Here is a 20,090-nt window from a genome sequence, read left to right as displayed (position 1 = left end):
ACAACCCACTTGACTAGATTGGTTATTATGACTTCCTGATTCTTTTGCCCTTTCTGGTCATACTGGGTGATGACATCTTGGTCAGCCTGTGATTTATCAATGCCCTGCTGAATTCTGCAATGTTCAGATTATGTAAATTAGGGGTGCCCTATTCTCTATCGTCATTTCCCTGAACTTGATTTCCCAATTTCAGAGCTAAACAGGAAGCCTACTTCCCAATGTGTCGTCACAAATATAAACCAACACGAAAAACCCTCTTGTTGGGAAATGAGAGAAGAGCTTAGTTCCTCTTATTCGATGATAGACTGAAGATGCATATTCGACAAAGGCATGAGATCACTGACGGACACTGTGTAGTGTATATGTATATGGGGTTTTATCGTCTGAACCTAGCCAAAAGGCAGCGATGTACAAAGTCAAAGACAAGCACAAAGTCAACGAGTGATAGAAGACATAGCTGATTGGTGTACACTTATTGCATCGTGATGTAGCATTCTTTAAAGAGGTGAGTCTTTGGCTTGTTCCTGAATTGGAGCAGTGGTGAGGCAGTTCTAATGAATAAGGGGGTATTGCTCCAGATACGGGGTGCATAGCTGGAAAAGGCCTGTTGCCAGGGGCTTAGCTACGGGATGAGTGGGTTGTTTGGGTTGTTACACCACCTTAATAAATGTATTTGTCAGTAAATAGTGGGGTACGGGTGCTTTCAGTTGGGTATGGTGAGGTGTCTGTCAGATTTTGCCTAGGATTTTTACATGCACACACAGACCAAAACACACACACTCACTCCTCTCTGTTATGAAGCTTTTAAAAAATGTTGGTTATTTTACAAAATGTTTTCTTTTAAGTACTGCTAACAATCTGCACTGCTCTCCCTTTCCACTGCCCGGTAAGCCCCCCTCGCGCACTGCTTCTCAAATAATGTATGTTAACCAGATATACCAGCAGGATTGTTGGGAAATCTAAAGTTCACCCTCTGCCCCCAATCTTAGTGAACCAAGCTACGCCCGTATGTTGCCTTGTTTTATTTCATTTTTACACTTTTTAGTCTGCAGTCTCATAGTGTCCTGTCTGCAAATGTAGTGACTTAAGACTTTCTTGTTCCCTTAGTCTTTTCCCTTTTACTTGCCCAGTCTTTTAAGTTGTGTTATGTGGCTTCCTTGTCAGGCGCCGGGACGCTCCTTTGCTGGAGCAGCTGTGCGCGTAATAAATGCTCGTAACATAACATAACATAGTGTGAAAATGGCAGTTGTAATGTAATAGATTAACACCTGCAGATACTAAGGTACCTGACCCCATCATCTTACTACTACCATTGAATGTCCTAAAGCCCATCTCCCCTTAAATGATCACTCAGTAGGACCAATGGACCCCTCTCCCTGAGTAGTCAGTTACTATTGAAGAGATAATTGAAGGTCAGAGAGTTCAGGGCATGTGTAGGACTAGGGAACTGGGGACTCTACTCTTCCTGATGCTCAAGAGCTGGGGGTGACCCTAGTACTCTTACCTTTCGGGACCACCCTTCATTTTAATTGAGATCAGCCTTTCGAAACAAGAAAAGATGAATTTCTAATGAGCAATTAAAGACTGATTCAAAAATCTTCATGTGTAATTTATATACAAGCAATGCCAGTTCTATGTACAAATATTGTTCGCGATTAGTGGACTACGATAGACTAGATGTGTGGTAAAACATCATAAAACAATCATATAAATTTAGCTAGGAACATGAAAAGACAAACAGACTTTAATTTTGAATTTTGAATTTAAAAACACTTGTAAAGCGCGCTTTTACCTGGCGGTTTCTTGGCGCTATGGACCTTTTGAACCCTAATGGCAGCCATGCAAACACAATACCACAAACACGAAACACTCTAACATTAGTCCTCTAACCAGTATTACTTGCAGATATTATTTAAATTTTTCATGAATATTTTTGACTCTGGTGAAGGTGGCTCTCCAAAAAGACAAAAAGACACCCTTGACATTTTAAGTGAATTTGTGAGTGAGACCGACGAGGCTCTTACAAGATGCAAGTGTATGGAAATCTGTGGCTGGTACCATTAAGATTAATATTTTTTTACAGTCTGTATGCATGTGTGCATTACTGTCTGTGTGCACTGTTTGTGCAGGCGTGCACTTATCCCTATCGTGGCCTTTCTTTCTGTGGAGGCATTGTTTCTGTTCCGCGTGTTTTGTAACGGAGTGTAGTTGTCTGTATTACATTGCATTGTAATTGCATTTATGTATAGTGCTAACAACCCCTGTCCAGGCCTGGTTCCAGGATTTTTTATCTGGCTGGGCCAAGGGTGTGTTCAGGTGGCCCAATGTGGGCCAAATTTTGTCCATTCTGGAGGTAGGCTACAAGCCTGGGATTTACGTTGCATCTTCCGAACAGGCATACAGTGCATGTAGGGCCAGATGCATCAAGCGAAATGCGCTCGCAAAAGGGCCAGATTCTCAGAATCTGGCCCTTTGCGAGTGCAATTTTTGCATTTGGGATGCATCATCCCAAATGCAAAAATCGCAAATAGAGAATTCGCTAAATTGCGATTGTTTGCATTTAAGGAATCTCAAATTGAGATTCCTTAAATGCAATGCATGAAAGTATCAAAAATAGCGAATTCGCTAATAGGGCACGCAAATTACCACGAAGTACAACTTCATGGTAATTTGCAAAAACTTTGAAAAATGCACTTTTGTGCATTTTTCAAAGTTTCATGTTGCGCACACACATGCCCTAAGGGCATGTGTGTGCGCAACATATGTGTACAGATCACATTCAGGGGTGTAACAGGGTGTCCTTTGGACACCCCTGCACCCTTGAACTCGCAATCTCAATTTGCGAATCGCTAATTGCGATTCGCAAATTGAGATTGTCTTCAAATTCATTCCTATGGGCCTCTAGGCCCATAGGAATTAATGGGGAGGTATTCATTAATTGCGACTCGCAATTTGCGAGTCGCAATTAAGGAATTCTAAGGAATCGCTATTTTTATAGTGATTGCTTGATGCATTCCATTTTGCTATTCCTTATTAGCGATTCCTTATTTTTCGCTAATAAGGAATCGCAAAATGGATGCTTGATGAATCTGGCCCGTAGTTATTTGAGACTAAGAACTGATGTCTATACTCATCAGGCATCAACACAAGCACCAGGACGCCAAGCAGCGTGTAATAGTAGTTCAAGCTTAACGAGGTCCCTGCTACCACACCTAAGCCTTGACATTTGCAACAGGAAGACTGCCTACTTACTCTTTGCAATTCGCACAACACCAATTCCTTTACACACTGTGAACTTTGTAACTGTTTATTTTTATGTCATTCTCTTGCGGTGTATTTTCATTGATTAAAAAAAAGTCTAAAAAACATCAACACATTTGGAAAAAATAAAACCTTGTTGACAACTCAGAGCAGTGTTCATGCCTGACAAGTGTAAAGCTAGTAACTGCAGTCAAACAGGTAACCTTCTGGGGCTGTATTGCACAGAGTGGCCCGGTCACAGAGCATCTGCAGCCCCTTCTGTAATACTGATTTCGCTGGCGCACATGCACAGCCGGTGCCATATTCAGAGGGCGTTCCCTCATTTGCATGTGGCGTGCCCCCACACAAATTAGGGAGTCACTATTCCTCTGAGCCTGCTCCATAGTAAGGATGCGGGCGCAGAGGCAAGCAAGCACACAACATAGGAAACAAAAGCAGTCATCCAGACTAGCAGAATACTTCAGACATGGTTGGGTTTTGTCCCAATGTGAAGTGAATGCTCCATAAAGTGCATTTGCTTCTCTCTGGTTAGGTCAGGTCATGTGATTTTGATTGATAAAGCACTCTCTCACCCAGGAGTGTATCCTGGTGCTGAGCAAGTGCCTAAAGTGACTACTTGAAAAGGCAGGTCTTCAGCATCTTGTGGAGTTCAAGAAGTAAGGAGGAGACTTTTCATGCTTTAGGAGCAACGTAGGAGAGGGCTTAATCCCCAGATCTGGTTTTCCATATGCGTGGGATGTGTGCAAATAGGAGTCCTGCCGGGGCGGAGGTGTCTGGAAGTTTTGTGAAAGCAGATGGTATTGTTGAGGCATGCTGAGCCAGGGTGCCTTGGAAGTTTGAGTGAGGGGTTTGAAATGTGCTCCTTTGTGTGTGGGTAGCCAGTGTAGCTCCTTGAGATGAGGTCAGATGTGTGAGTGTCGTGTGAGTTTCAGAGTCATTCTGGCTGCCTAGTTCTGATGTTCTGTAGCCTCCTGATGAGATGTTTGTTGATCCAGGTGTAGAGGGTATTCTTGTAGTCTAGTGTGCTGGTGGCAAGAGTGTGGGTGATGATTTTCTGGGTGTTGACTGGGAGCCATTTGAAAATCTTCCTTAGCATCTACAGTATGTGGAAGCGTAAGGCAATGATGACGTTGACTTGAGCTGTGATGCAGAGTTTGCTGTCGATGACAAGACGAAGATTCTTGGTGCGGTTTATATAGTTCTGAGTTAAGTCTAGATAATTAATATTAATGCCACTGTGTGTATATAATGCCACATTGCCTTACCTGTGGTAGCCCTTTATTGAACTGAATTATGATCAGTCCCATTGCAAGTAGATGTGGTTAGACAAATAGTATCACTATAACCAGGGCCACTGCATTTATGCGACAGGAGAGGACCAAATTATGCGGCAGAGTGGACTACATTGTGCAGCACCTAAAGGCAAATTATGTTGGGTAGCGCTGTGACGTTTTTTTATAGTATTACTTCATTATTTTGACATTTTTGTTCACACTTTTTTACTTTGTCTGGGTTCTAGGTTGCCCCTTATTAGTACAAATTTAACACACAAGTATTACATTAAGCACCCGAAAGGTGACTGGTCAACATTTTTCCAGGGTCTTCAACTGCACTGCAATATGTTTTTTTGCATTTTCTAGTAACTTTAGATGCATTTGAGCTATAGACATTTTTTAGGTCGAGCCTTTACCATTCCGCAGGAATGGGAAATGGGGAGAATTCAAGTCGGCTATTTTCTCGTCAAACCAAAGGGCTTTCAGCCCGCGGTTTTCATGCAGTGCCCGTCAACATGCACGCGCATCGCATGCAAGCCCAGCCCAGTCCTCCCCTCATTCACGCCCACCCACCAGGCTCTCCCGCCCCCATCAGGCTTCTCTCCCAATCCGCATGCAAGCCCAGCCCAGTCCTCCCCTCATTCACGCCCACCCACCAGGCTCTCCCGCCCCCATCAGGCTTCTCTCCTCTCCCAATCCGCATGCAAGCCCAGCCCAGTCCTCCTCTCATTCACGCCCACCCACCAGGCTCTCCAGCCCCCATCAGGCTTCTCTCCCAATCCGCATGCAAGCCCCTCCCACACCTCCCCTCTCTCTCCACGCAATCACAGGCATGCACTTCAGTTCCGCCTCCCCCTCCCACACCAGCACCTCCCCTCTCTCTCCACGCAATCACAGCCATGCACTTCAGTTCCGCCCTGAGAGCATGGTATGGCAACATTCGTCGTAGCAGAAGGGCAGTGACAGAGCCGGAGACCTCGCAGCTTGTGGCGGTCCGTCCCTGGTTCAATTTTTCCTCAGTCTTCCCCACTTTTTCTCTCTCGTGATGTCTGTTGTTTTCTTCGTCGTGCTCTCCTCCCTCCTTTTCTCCAATCATGTATTTGTTCTTCCGGTATCTCTCAGCCTCCCTGCGCGCCCTCCCTCCCTACCTCCAAACAGCAGGCTTCAGTCACAGAGGGCAGATCTCACTTTCTCACCCATGCACGTTCACGGAACATTCAATTATGGCTTTTTCCCCACAGCCTCACCCCCTCCCCCGCTCCTGATCATCGCAGACTCCCACCAACCCCCCCCCCCCCCGTCATCCACATCCTCGCGTTGCAGCTCTCTCGTCCCGGGCTGCTCGCCCTCTCCTTCGGTCCTTGCAGACCCCCTTACTGTCCGCCACATCCCCTCATCCCGCCCACCACAGAACTCCGCCGTTTCTTCATGGACCCTTCAAAACACCAGATGCCATCGCACTATAACCCTAGGAAACTACCCAGCTTCCCCTCTAACTACCCAGACTCTGTGAGGAACAGAGACCACAGAGCCCCCACATTACGTTGAATTCGGACCGTTTACACCATGTTAATTGCACTCCCGCCCCCATCCGGCTTCCCTTCGGCCTCTCTCCAGGCCATGTTCCCTCCCCTGCCAGAGTCCACCCCGCCCCTAATTTATCTCTCACATCAAAGCCCCCAGGACCCCCTCCCCCGCTCCTGATCATCGCAGACTCCCACCAACCCCCCCCCCCCCGCATCCACATCCTCGCGTTGCAGCTCTCTCGTCCCGGGCTGCTCGCCCTCTCCTTCGGTCCTTGCAGACCCCCTTACTGTCCGCCACATCCCCTCATCCCGACCACCACAGAACTCCGCCGTTTCTTCATGGACCCTTCAAAACACCAGATGCCATCGCACTATAACCCTAGGAAACTACCCAGCTCCCCCTCTAACTACCCAGACTCAGTCATAACCCTTCCCCTCAGCCCTCGCTCACCCCCGCAAGACCTCCAGCTCACGGCGCCCCCCCTGCAGACTCCTGCAGTATCTTAAAACCACAGCCATGCACTTCAGTTCCGCCCTGAGAGCATGGTATGGCAACATTCGTCGTAGCAGAAGGGCAGTGACAGAGCCGGAGACCTCGCAGCTTGTGGCTGTCCGTCCCTAGTTCAATTTTTCCTCAGTCTTCCCCACTTTCTCTTCTCTCGTGATGTCTGTTGTTTTCTTCGTCGTGCTCTCCTCCCTCCTTTTCTCCAATCATGTATTTGTTCTTCCGGTATCTCTCAGCCTCCCCGCGCGCCCTCCCTCCCTACCTCCAAACAGCAGGCTTCAGTCACAGAGGGCAGATCTCACTTTCTCACCCATGCACGTTCACAGAACATTCAATTATGCCTTTTTCCCCACAGCCTCACGCCCTCCCCCGCTCCTGATCATCGCAGACTCCCACCAACCCCCCCCCCCCCGTCATCCACATCCTCGCGTTGCAGCTCTCTCGTCCCGGGCTGCTCGCCCTCTCCTTCGGTCCTTGCAGACCCCCTTACTGTCCGCCACATCCCCTCATCCCGCCCACCACAGAACTCCGCCGTTTCTTCATGGACCCTTCAAAACACCAGATGCCATCGCACTATAACCCTAGGAAACTACCCAGCTCCCCCTCTAACTACCCAGACTCTGTGAGGAACAGAGACCACAGAGCCCCCACATTACGTTGAATTCGGACCGTTTACACCATGTTAATTGCACTCCCGCCCCCATCCGGCCTCCCTTCGGCCTCTCTCCAGGCCATGTTCCCTCCCCTGCCAGAGTCCACCCCGCCCCTAATTTATCTCTCACATCAAAGCCCCCAGGACCCCCCTCCCCCGCTCCTGATCATCGCAGACTCCCACCAACCCCCCCCCCCCCCCCCCCCGGCATCCACATCCTCGCGTTGCAGCTCTCTCGTCCCGGGCTGCTCGCCCTCTCCTCCGGTCCTTGCAGACCCCCTTACTGTCCGCCACATCCCCTCATCCCGACCACCACAGAACTCCGCCGTTTCTTCATGGACCCTTCAAAACACCAGATGCCATCGCACTATAACCCTAGGAAACTACCCAGCTCCCCCTCTAACTACCCAGACTCAGTCATAACCCTTCCCCTCAGCCCTCGCTCACCCCCGCAAGACCTCCAGCTCACGGCGCCCCCCCTGCAGACTCCTGCAGTATCTTAAAACCCCCCTCCGCGCATCAAGGAACACTACGTTTCATTGCCAATACTACACCTGCCGTAGAGCCGATTCATTGTAAATAGAATGTTCCTCCCGCACTGGCGGTGCTCCTAATAACGATGCTATCTTATTTGACAAATCTTTAATAAAAACAGTTTTCTTCCCAATACACTAATATTTAGTGTAAATTTAGTCCGCCGGTGAGTCAGCCCGGATCGGCTGCCCTCCCCCCACCTGTGTGTCTCAGGGACACCACCACACTACTCAGGGACACCACCGCACCACTCAGGGACACCACCGCACCACTCAGGGACACCACCACACCACTCGGGGACACCACCACACCACTCGGGGACACCACCACACCACTCGGGGACACCACCACACCACTCGGGGACACCACCACACCACTCGGGGACACCACCACACCACTCGGGGACACCACCACACCACTCGGGGACACCACCACACCACTCGGGGACACCACCACACCACTCGGGGACACCACCACATCACTCTGGGACACCACCACATCACTGATGTACACCACAAAATCAATCAGGGATACCACCACACCACTCAGGGACACCACCACACCACTCTGGGACACCACCTCATCACTCACGGACACCACCTCATCACTCACGGACACCACCTCATCACTCACGGACACCACCTCATCACTCACGGACACCACCACATCACTTTAATACACCACCACATCACTGAGCACCATAACAGCATCACTCAGCACCACAACAGCACTGTCCTTGCTGGCTAACAACAAGCATTCCCATAGCCAATAGGACTCGCATTAGGAAAGTGTAAGCTATTGGCTTTGTAAATAGCAATGCCATTAATTTATATATTTTCAATGCAAACACATATTAAAAAAAATAATTGTCATTTACAATACCAATAGCTCACACTTTCCTAATGCGAGACCTATTGGCAACGCCAGTGCTTGTTTAATCTGCAGATTTGCAGCAGATGATAGATTATGTGGCAAATGCGGCAAATTCATAAATAAGCAGAAAACACCAGAGCCATAATTTGGATAATTTCAGTGGCCCCTAACTATAATCTGGGAATGTACTGTAACAAGATATCAGAATATGAAAAGCTCACATTTGAACCTCTTCCATACTGGTGAAAATAAATTCAGCCCAACACAATATCTTACTTGAGAAAACACGGTTATTTACTTTATCGCAGCATCTGGCAGAAAACAGACATGCACGCTTGGCGCCTGATTCACAAAAGGTAAACTATGTTTACTATTTTGTTGGTATTCATAAACTACAAGTTTCATTTTACTAATAGTAATTTTATAACTGTGGATACTTCCCACTCATGGCGGAGAATACGCACGTAAAAAGATAGGCCTGTTTCATCTTTTTATGAGTGTTGCTTTCTGCCCCTGACTGTGGCATCTCCAGTCGTAAAATTAGTTAGAAAAAATAAAATTGACGTTTGTGAATACAAAAAATACTAAAGTTACCCAATTGTGTTTACCTTTGTCAATCAGGCCCTTACTCTAATAGGCATTGTAATTCCACATTAATTTATAGGTACCCGGGGAGACATTTATGATTCCCTCGCCCTCGTGGCTGCTCATCCGATGAGGCACGTACTGGCACTATATGAATAATAATTAGGGCTCCGAGTTTTCCGTTTTTACTGATTTTTACAGATAAATACAGACAGAAAACTTTTTTTTTCCTGTCTGTATTTATTTTTAAATACAGAAAATATGTCTTCTTTGAATGTTTTTTTCTACTGTCAATCATGAGTGCCAGGTAAGTAGGTGTACAGATTGAGAGGTAGGGGAGGTGGAAAAAAACAATACATTTCCAAATTGAGCTTAATTAAGTGCAGATATTCAGTTATTTATGCTATTCTGCAATGCAAGTGTTTTCAGATAACACTATTGCACTGCATACTGCTGAAGCCTTTTGGGCATTCAAATGCAAATATATATTTATCAGTCAAATAAATGTGGAAAAATACCCATGGCAGCTTCATTTATACAGAAAACACAGAATAAAAATGGATAAATACAGACAAAATTAGCAAAAAATAAATATGGATAAATACAGACGGAAATGTAGAAAAAATAAATACCATAAAACCGGGAGCCCTAATAATAATGCATGCCCCATCCTACAGTACATTATTTGGCACATCTTACACAAACTAACATACATAAACACTCTCAGAACCCCCACAGAGACCCCAATCGAGAAGGCTGTTCACAGGCTTGGCCCCTGGTGTCACTGTACCTGCTTCATCATTGGCAGGTAAACCTTTGTCCTCACTCTTCCAGCAAGAGATCAGGGACTCACTGAAAGCTTGAGACGGACTTGTGCCTGAAGCCTGGCTCTGCTCGAGGTCCTGTTGGAACTTCATGCCCATAAGAAGGCGCGCTTTCATGTACCCTCAGCCTGCCACCCTCAATCTACTCAGTATGTGGTGTTACTGCCAGAGTTAAAAATGTGTATTGGGAGACACCCTTTAACGAAGAAGGGAAAGGGTTTGTAATCAACAAATATCAAAGGGATCCCTTTTCCTAATTTTTAGTAGCAGATGAGACTAACTGAATAGTCCCCCTGCTAAACCTCGTTCTATGGTAACACGTAAGTATGGTCAATGTTTGGAGTTACACACCACAAAATAACAAATTCACAGATCTAACATTGGTCTAAACAATTCTAAGCAATTCTATTTCAACCCTTAAGTATTCTTATTTAGAGACAACTTTCAACAAAAATGAGGTAAGGAAAGGTTTTGCATTTTATATTCAACATTTTTATTATAAAAAGAAGAGCTGATCTGTTTGTTTATCAGTATTCTGTTAAAAACAATTTTTCATACACTTTATTAAAACATGAATTCCATATTATTAAAAAACAATTTGAAAAGCAAGAAAACTGTTGACGCGGCGTTTCGGTGAAAAGGTTGGTCACCTTCTTCAGGACAATGCTTTCTTATATTAAAAACAATTTTTAGATACAATTCATGTTGCAGCTTGACTTATATGTATGGTACTGGAAACCTGTTTTTTGTTTCAGCTGTTCAGTAGTACTTTAGGCCTGGATCTTTCGATGTGTCCAACTCCACCTAATTTCTTCTTTTTCTGTTAGAAAGTGGATGTTGGTTGTTATACTCCACTCAGTTGAAGTATCTTGAGGCGATACTGTTCATTCCTCTTTCTAGTATCTTCACAGTCAATGGGCTTTTATTTGCTGGTTTCTGTTCATCCAGTTAAAAACTTGGTTCCTGATCAATTCTGGAGGACTCAAGTACCAATACATATTTTTTTCAAAAAATGTTTTTCAAATTTTTGAAAGGAGGGTCGTGGTCCCATTGGTTATTTACTTAAATGCATTGATGTAGGCCTTCTTATTTGTAGTCTGTCAGCATCCAATGCTTGCCTGATTTTAAGTTTTCAGGAATGTTGTATTCTCCCAGGTTCTCTTCCACGACCGTCCTCCATCATAGGGTAACTGCAACTGAGAAAAAAAAATTTGAAAAAAATATATATTAGTACTTGAGTCCTCCAGAATTGATCAGGAACCAAGTTTTTAACTGGATGAACAGAAACCAGCACATAAAAGCCCATTGACTGTGAAGATACTAGAAAGAGGAATGAACAGTATCGCCTCAAGATACTTCAACTGAGTGGAGTATAACAACCAACATCCACTTTCTAACAGAAAAAGAAGAAATTAGGTGGAGTTGGACACATAGAAAGATCCAGCCCTAAAGTACTACTGAACAGCTGAAACAAACAAGCATTAGAAATGCAATAGGTCTCGCAGCATTAGAGTTAGTGCTTTTAGAATTGTTTATGGGTTTTTTGGTAAATCTTTAGCATGAGGGTGAGTGAGGGTGAGTGAGGGTGAGGGGTTGAGGGTGAGTGAGGGTGAGGCTGAGGGGTTGAGGGTGAGTGAGGGTGAGTGAGGGGTTGAGGGTGAGTGAGGGGTTGAGGGTGAGTGAGGGTGAGTGAGGGGTTGAGGGTGAGTGAGGGTGAGTGAGGGGTTGAGGGTGAGTGAGGGTGAGGGGTTGAGGGTGGGTGAGGGGTTGAGGGTGGGTGAGGGGTTGAGGGTGAGTGAGGGTGAGTGAGGGTGAGTGAGGGGTTGAGGGTGAGGGTGAGTGAGGGTGAGTGAGGGTGAGTGAGGGTGAGTGAGGGGTTGAGGGTGAGTGAGGGTGAGTGAGGGGTTGAGGGTGAGTGAGGGTGAGTGAGGGGTTGAGGGTGAGTGAGGGGTTGAGGGTGAGTGAGGGTGAGGGGTTGAGGGTGGGTGAGGGTGAGGGGTTGAGGGTGAGTGAGGGGTTGAGGGTGAGGGTGAGTGAGGGTGAGTGAGGGTGAGTGAGGGTGAGTGAGGGTGGGTGAGTGTGAGTGAGGGTGAGTGGGGGTGAGTGTGAGTGAGGGTGGGTGAGTGTGAGTGAGGGTGAGTGGGGGTGAGTGTGGGTGAGTGAGGGTGAGGGGTTCAGGGTGAGGGGTTGAGGGTGAGGGTGAGGGGTTGAGGGTGAGTGAGGGTGAGGGGTTGAGGGTGAGTGAGGGTGAGGGGTTGAGGGTGAGTGAGGGTGAGGGAGGGTGAGGGGTTGAGGGTGAGGGGGGGGTGAGTGAGGGTGAGGGGTTGAGGGTGAAGGTGAGTGAGGGTGAGGGTGAGTGAGTGTGAGTGTTACAAAGAGACCCTACAAGTATACAACTTGATGAATTTTGGTGTACAATTTAAAATATACTGCTGCCAGAGAATCCTGTGCATTTCTTTAAGAGACCCCATTAATAGTTTCACTCAGATCAAAGAGAGATGGGAGCGATGGCTGAGGGAGGAGGGGGAGGGCGAGGGGAAAACGAGAAGAGGTGGGGTGAGCCGCGGGGGAGGGGAGGGGAGGGGAAGGCACACGTTAGAGGACATGGTGGGGAAGCAAAGCAAATGAGAGGAGCAAGTGAGAGAGTGGGGTGACAAGGGAAGAGTGAAGCGAGTGATGGAATGGGGTTACTGTACAGTTTAAAACCTTTTGCAAAGGACGCCCTGCTGCCCCCACCCCCTCCTCAGCCCTGTAGAAAGGTCGGTCTGTGGCGGGTCACACGAAAAGAATGACGTTGGTGTGCAGGAGAGCGCTGAGGGAGGAGGGGGAGGGCGAGGGGAAAACGAGAAGAGGTGGGGTGAGCCGCGGGGGAGGGGAGGGGAGGGGAAGGCACACGTTAGAGGACATGGTGGGGAAGCAAAGCAAATGAGAGGAGCAAGTGAGAGAGTGGGGTGACAAGGGAAGAGTGAGGCGAGTGATGGAATGGGGTTACTGTACAGTTTAAAACCTTTTGCAAAGGACGCCCTGCTGCCCCCACCCCCTCCTCAGCCCTGTAGAAAGGTCGGTCTGTGGCGGGTCACACGAAAAGAATGACGTTGGTGTGCAGGAGAGCCTGCGTGTGGATGGAAGCTTGCAGTAGTCTGGCACCTGGTTTTTAGACATGCAGCTGTTGAGCACCGGCAGAACCCGGCCCACTTAAAGCCCCTGGGTTCGCCAATGTTACCACGTCTCTGTCAGTCTCTGACATACAAAGACTCACTCTCGCACCAGGCATTGCAAGGGAGACATTTTTGAATGGTTTGATCGGCGCTGAAAGTTTACATTTCTATTTCAGCATGAATCTCGTTGGTATTCTCCCTTCCCGTATCTTCAGATCCAGCACCCGTGTGACGTCTTAATGTTTAGCCTCTTCGCGTCATCTCTGTCGCAATCATACACATCTGGGTCTGGAGTGTGTGGGGAGCTTCATGCACTCATGGCTGCTAGAGGATCCCCTTGTTACCCGCCTCTGTGTTTCCCAGACTAGACTATGTTTTCCTTTTGTTAATAAAAACGCTTGCTAACAGTTGGCGCATGCGCAGAGCGGGGGCAAGCAAGAGAAGGAGTAGACACAGGAGGGAGCCGGAGAGAGGGAAGAGAGGAGTTATGTCACGTTGGCTGCTTATACGGCACGAAAGTTGCCCTACATTTTTAGTGCACCGTAGTACTTTAAGGAAGCAGTAGGGGTGAGGAGAAACAAGTGGAATGAGAGAAGAAATTGGAGAGAGGGAACAGGAGAACCCGATGTAATATGTCAGCAGTTTGCATAGATAGTGCTTATGCCGCATGTAGATAGGGTCAAAGCGCTGCATCTGAAGGGAAAAGGTACACAGAAGCGGCGCGGGGAAGATGTCACTTTATGTAATGTATTGGCTTGCATAGTGCTTATTGCGTTTAAGACATGTTTAAATCGCTGCGACACAACTGAAGAGGGAATGACAGGGCATGGGGGAGAGGGAATACTATAGGGAATTGGAGCGAGGGAAACAGGGAACACGATGCTACGTCACACTGCTTGCTTGAATGGTGTTTAACCCTAAACATTATGCTTTGTTATACTGCTTCCTAAAATGTGCAGCGCTTATGCCAACCCTATGCATGGGAAGAAAGGCACGAACATTAAATAAAAGAAAGTGGCACGAGTTACAGAAAGATCTCGGAAACAGGAGCTGTAACCCGAGGAGTTGTTTTACATGACTACAGGATGGGTGAAAGGCGGGGTACAGTTACAGAGACTCACAAGACAAGACGGAGGGAAGAGAGGGGAGGGGGGAGGAGAAATGCGACACGGCGGGAAGGGGAGGGTACTACAAGGGCGGCGCAGCGGTGGGCACACGCTCCGAGAGGCTCGGGGGCGCTGGAAGTCCACAGGGAACTGGATTTATCGTATATCCGTCTGTGATTACATTGAAGGAGACGCATCTCCGGCAGATTTATAATATCGAATCAAGAGGGACCGATTGCCCCATGCACGGTCTGAGAAGACAATAAAGTGGAAATATGGGCAACAATAAAAGGCGGGAAGCTGCAGAATGCGCGGCTGCCTTTGATAAATATTGATGAGCCGGGCAGGCTGCGGCTGCGGGCGAACGAGGCAGCGGGAGACAGGCCTTCAAGAGGGTCGTTCCGAGGAGGCAGATTGTGATGAAGTGCAGCAGAGGGACGGGAAGCTTGCTTCGAAAACAGGAAGACGGAAGGAAGAGAGGGGAGGGGGAGGAGAAATGCGACACGGCGGGAGGGGGCGGGCAGGGGAGGGGGCGGAGAGGGGAGAGGTGCGACACGGCAGGAAGACGGAAGGAAGAGAGGGGAGGGGGAGGAGAAATGCGACACGGCGGGAGGGGGCGGAGGGGTAAACAAAGACGGACGTGCACGCGCACGCGCTTTTAAGGTCAATGCGCATGCGCATAAGCTCAATGCGCATGCGCATTGACCTTAAAAGTCACGGGCACTGCTAGGAATCGCCACGATTCCTTGCAAGTTAGATAAAGAGTCGATGAGCCCCTATAGTCTAGCTTGCTCGATGCGCATGCGCATCGACAGGCGAGACCTAAAAACAGGTTTCCAGTACCACACATTTAAGTTAAGCTGCAACATGAATTGTATCTAAAAATTGTTTTTAATATAAGAAAGCATTGTCCCGAAGAAGGTGACCAACGTTTTCACCGAAACGCCGCATCGACAGTTTTCTTGTTTTTCAAATTGTTTTTTAATAATATGTAATGTCATGTTTTAATAAATTGTATGAAAAATTGTTTTTAACAGAATACTGATAAACAAACATATCAGCTCTTCTTTTTATAATAAAAATTTTGAATATAAAATGCAAAACCTTTCCTTACCTCATGTTTGTTGAAAGTTGTCTCTAAATAAGAATACTTAAGGGTTGAAATAGAATTGCTTAGAATTGTTTAGACCAATGTTAGATCTGTGAAGTTGTTATTTTGTGGTGTGTAACTCCAAACATTGACCATACTTACGTGTTACCATAGGTTCAGCAGGGGGACTATTCAGTTAGTCTCATCTGCTACTAAAAATTAGGAAAAGGGATCCCTTTGATATTTGTTGGTTACTGCCAGAGTTTCCAACTTTGGAAAAGAACCAGCCAGGTTCAAGCCTCACTGTCGGCTCAAATTATCTGTGTCTAAATGAAATTAACGTGACCTTCTGTACTGTAAATATGGTGTTTATGCAAAGCGCTGCAATACATCCAGGTCGAGTTCACACTACATAAAAAATGCAGAAAACTGCACTAAGAGGTAAAAACAAAGCATTAACATAAAAAGGAGAAACAAATATACAGCAGTTAAGTGGCTGATTTGTTGAAAGTGAAACCATAAAAACAGGACAAATTGTAGATTCCCCGCTTAAATTGTGTGACCTTCAGCAAATAGTTTATTTCAGCACAACTTGTTTTTCTTCATATTTGCACATGAAAGCACATTCAAATACGTGAAACAGAAAACCAGCTATACAAAAACCTATTGTGTTTGATTGAATAGACTAACTGTTCTGTAATTATCTGGGCCACATACAGGGTTCACGTGACAACTCTCTTGCCTCTTGATTCACTAAGGGCACTGACACCAGTGTGAGAACCGGAGCAGCAATGAATGCAAGTTCATGTTTGAAAGCTATCGCCTTTGAGAAGTACTGTGAGGTGACAGATTAATGACAAAGCTTCCACGTGTTAAAGAAATGCACTTTTTTGAATTTTGAAGAGGCTTTATCATATTTTACGCGATTTTGTTGTATGGTGTACATAGCAAACATTTTCAGGGCTCGGCTCGTGCATGGGCTCTAAGGCCCACATGAATCAACAATGCCATTAGCGATTCCTTATTAGCGAAAAATAAGGATGCGCTAATAAGGAATAGCAAAAGGCTATGCATGAAGAAATCGCTAATAAAATTGCGATTTCTTAATATTCCTTAATTGCGACTCGCAAATTGCGAGTCGCAATTAAGGAATACCTCCCATTCATTCCTATGGGCCTAGAGGCCCATAGGAATGAATGGGAAGACATTCTCAATTTGCGAATCGCAATTAGCGATTCGCAAATTGAGAATGCAATTACACGGGTGCAGGGCTGTCCAAAGGACACCCTGTTGCACCCCTGAAATTGATCTGTGCACATATGTTGCACACACACATGCCCTTAGGGCATGTGTGTGCGGAACATGAAACTTTGAAAAATGCACTGAAGTGCATTTTTCAAAGTTTTTGCAAATTACCATGAAGTTGAACTTCATGGTAATTTGCTACTCCTATTAGCGAAATCACTAATTTTTTTACTTTGATGCATTGCATTTAAGGAATTTCAATTTGGGATTCCTTAAATGAAATCGCAATTTAAGGAATCTCAATTTAGAGATTCCTTAAATTGCGATTTTTGCATTTGGGATGATGCTTTCCAAATGCAAAAATACCGGTCGCAAACAGCAAGATTTTGAGAATCTGCCCGTTTGCGACTATTTTTTAGCTTGATGCATGTGACTGTAAGAGCCAAGCCAGAGCATCGTTCTCAGAGCCAAGCCTGACCCGAAGCTTTGCTCTGGCTTGGCTCTCCCTGTTAATTTGTTGGCTCGCCCACCTCTCGCCCCACCACACACCGCTCAATTGCAGGTTGTAGAGAGAGACCAGCTAGGGGTTCCCACCTGCGTGTTTTTTTTACCACCGTGTCTAGTATTTTAATTTTCCAGACAGTACAAAAATAGGGAAAATCATCTAAGCCAGTATTTTCTCCCCTTATCAGTAAATACTTAGAAAACTAATCATACAAATAATGTGCTTTAACATGTTTTCTACATGTACTGACAGGTGACCGATAATGAAAGTGAAGTCAGTAAAAATATATCCCAATGTTCAGACGTTGACATGGAGGAAGCACTTAACAGGTGCCTTCTCCGTGCCCGCTTCGGCCCTGACTGGGTGGGCCAAATGTCATGTTTTGGCCCACCTGCCCCCCCCCCCCCCCCCCCCCCCCCGCTATAACCGGGCCTGCTGCATGGAAGCGCCTCTGTGCTTGCGCGTCATATGTGGTGTGTTTTATATGCGTATTTGCTTGTACCTTTCTGTATTAGTGTCTTGTGCAGTGTTTTGCGTCTTTTGTGCGGTGTTTTATGTGCCTGTGTTTGCTTTTGCGTGTTTTCTGAGGTGTGTTTTATGTGCCTGTGTTTGCTTTTGCGTGTTTTCTGAGGTGTGTTTTATGTGCCTGTGTTTGCTTGTGCCTTTCTGTGCAGTTTTATGTGCCTGTGTTTGCTTGTGCCTTTCTGTGTAGTTGTATGTGCCTGTGTTGCTTGTGCATTTCTGTGTAGTTTTATGTCTGTTTGCCTGTGCCTTTTTGTGTAGTTTTATGTGCCTGTGTCTTTCTGTGTAGTTTTATGTGCCTGTGTCTTTCTGTGTAGTTTTATGTGCCTGTGTTTGCTTGTGCATTTCTGTGTAGTTGTATGTGCTTGTGTTTGCTTGTGCCTTTCTGTGTAGTTGTATGTGCCTGTGTTTGATTGTGCTTTTCTGTGTAGATGTATGCGCCTTTGTTTGCTTGTGTCTTTCTGTGTAGTTGTATGTGCCTGTGTTTGCTTGTGTCTTTTTGTGTAGTTTTATGTGCCTGTGTTTGCTTGTGTCTTTCTGTGTAGATGTATGTGCCTGTGTTTGCTTGTGTCTTGTTGTGTATTTGTGCAGTGTCGTTGTTCGGTTTATGTGTGTTGGTGAGCTTGTTGTGCACAGCGGAGCCACAAATAACGGCGGGCGGGATATAAGAGAAAAGGAGAGTTTACTCTGCCGGAGAGGGTAGGTCACAGAGCGGGGTTCGGGGCGCTCGCATTAGAGGAAGGACGGCAGAGCTCGTACACAGCCCGGAGATTTGCATACAGCGGCATTTCACGGAATTAGAGAAGTGACTGCGCTGGACGAAGACTTCTTTATTTTCAGACTGTCAGGTAGGGCTGAGGGACTCCGGGGCGCAGACGGGCCCAGCTAGCACCCAGGACACGCGCGCCATCCCCAGGGCTGGTCCACTTCCCACAGAGGGGTGCTCTGTCCCGAAAGCTTGAAAGAAGACTGCCTGCAGGATCAGGTGGGCCCCTCTCGGATCCAGGCCTCCCATTATCTTGGTACGTGCTTGCTTTTATCGAAGTTGTGCCTGTTGCTTGCATGTACGGGAAAATTGGTATTTCCTGGAGGGCAGCGGGGTTGGCGCCGGTAAGTTTGAGATTAGGGCGCTGCCGTGTGCAGAGAGGTCCCGGGCAGCGCGCGTGTGGTTGTGGTGAGCGGCGGATGCAGCCTGTGTGGTGGGTGGAGTCTGTGAAAGGGGCTGGTGGCTGGTCTCATCTGTCAGTGCTGTTATTTTTGGTGTGTCGGCCCTGGGAGTCACTGCGGATGTTGGGGAAGGGATGCTCCATCAATTTGTGGCCCCGCCCTCCTAGTGGTCTGGGCTGTCAGTGAGCAGGGGGTGCAGTGATGACCTTGGGGTGCACGGTCCAGGAGCACATCCAGGTTGGTCTCTGGTCCGCCAGGCTTAACTTTGGTGAAAAGGAGAAGTGACACCCAGAGAGGGTAAACTTGAGGAGTGGACACAGGTGGGCCACACCAGACACCAAAGAACTGAGGACCCAGACCCTCGCTGGAGGCGAAGCGAAGGCTCCGGCCTACCTGCCCCAGCAAGCAAAGCGGAGGAGAGCCGGACCAGGCCAGAGGGGACCAGCCCATTCTCTTCTCCCATCAGGAGTCAACGCGGAGCTGAGGAACCACAACAGAGGAGAACAAGACCATCCTAGGAGCCAAAACCGAGAGACCAACAAACACTCCAGGAATAAAACAGAAGAGACCAGCCGCCCTCGCGACCCAAGGTAGAAGAGTGCCAGGGACCTCAGGACTGAAGTCAGAGAAGCCCCAGGACTCCTCAGACCTGGAACAGAAGTGGCCTAGATCCCTCTAGAACCTACAAAACAGAGGCGACTCAGTGTCCCTCAGGAACTCAGAATAGACCGAGGCTCCCCGCCTCAGGACTTAAAGCAAAAGAGACCTCCCCCTTGGGGCCTAAAATAGAGGCGACCTGGGTCCCCTCAGGACCAAAAACAGAGGACACCCAAAGAGCAGAGACTCGGGCGCACTCCACGGCGTGAAACAGACCAGGTAGAGGCCCCCAAAACAAGAATCAAAACAGAGGACGGCCAGGCCCCTCAGGTCCTAAAATAGTGGTGACTCAGGCCCTTCAAGACGTAAAATGGAGGACGCCTAGGACCCATGGAGAGTGGAGAGTGGAGGCTCAGCCGTCCCAACGACTTAAAACAGAGGAATAGCCCTTCCCCGGGCCTGAAATAGAGGAGGCGCAAGCCCCCCAGAACCTAAAAACAGTGGAGACCTGGTCTGCGTCTGGACCTCAAACAGAGTAGACCTCGCCCCCTGAAGACCCAAAATTGAGGACACTCAGGACCTAAAACAGAGGAGACCTGAGCCCACTTGGGACCTAAAACCGAGGAGGCTAGAATTCTAGGGATCTAAAGCAGTTGAGGCAACCCC

At 47.4% G+C, this 20,090-nt stretch overlaps 1 protein-coding gene across 4 annotated transcripts in view; it reads left to right on the top strand.

The window, feature by feature from the left end:
• The first annotated feature begins 262 nt into the window (after positions 1 to 262).
• HCK (HCK proto-oncogene, Src family tyrosine kinase) overlaps positions 263 to 20,090 on the top strand; it is a 216,870-nt gene continuing 197,042 nt past the window's right edge. For 2 of the 4 annotated variants that reach the window (XR_015297623.1, XM_086932676.1), the window contains exon 1: positions 18,506 to 18,682. The gene's annotated coding sequence lies outside the window, so the exon portion shown is untranslated. Of the gene's footprint in view, positions 506 to 18,391; positions 18,683 to 20,090 lie in introns of those variants that run through there. The other 2 variants (XM_086932677.1, XR_015297624.1) reach the window with 2 other exon arrangements.

The sequence above is a fragment of the Lissotriton vulgaris genome, chromosome 7 (genome assembly GCF_964263255.1).
Source record: "Lissotriton vulgaris chromosome 7, aLisVul1.2, whole genome shotgun sequence".
Taxonomy (NCBI): Eukaryota; Metazoa; Chordata; class Amphibia; order Caudata; family Salamandridae; genus Lissotriton; species Lissotriton vulgaris.
The sequence above is the reverse complement of the archived record's forward strand: the minus strand, read 5'-3'. Positions and strand labels throughout refer to the sequence as shown.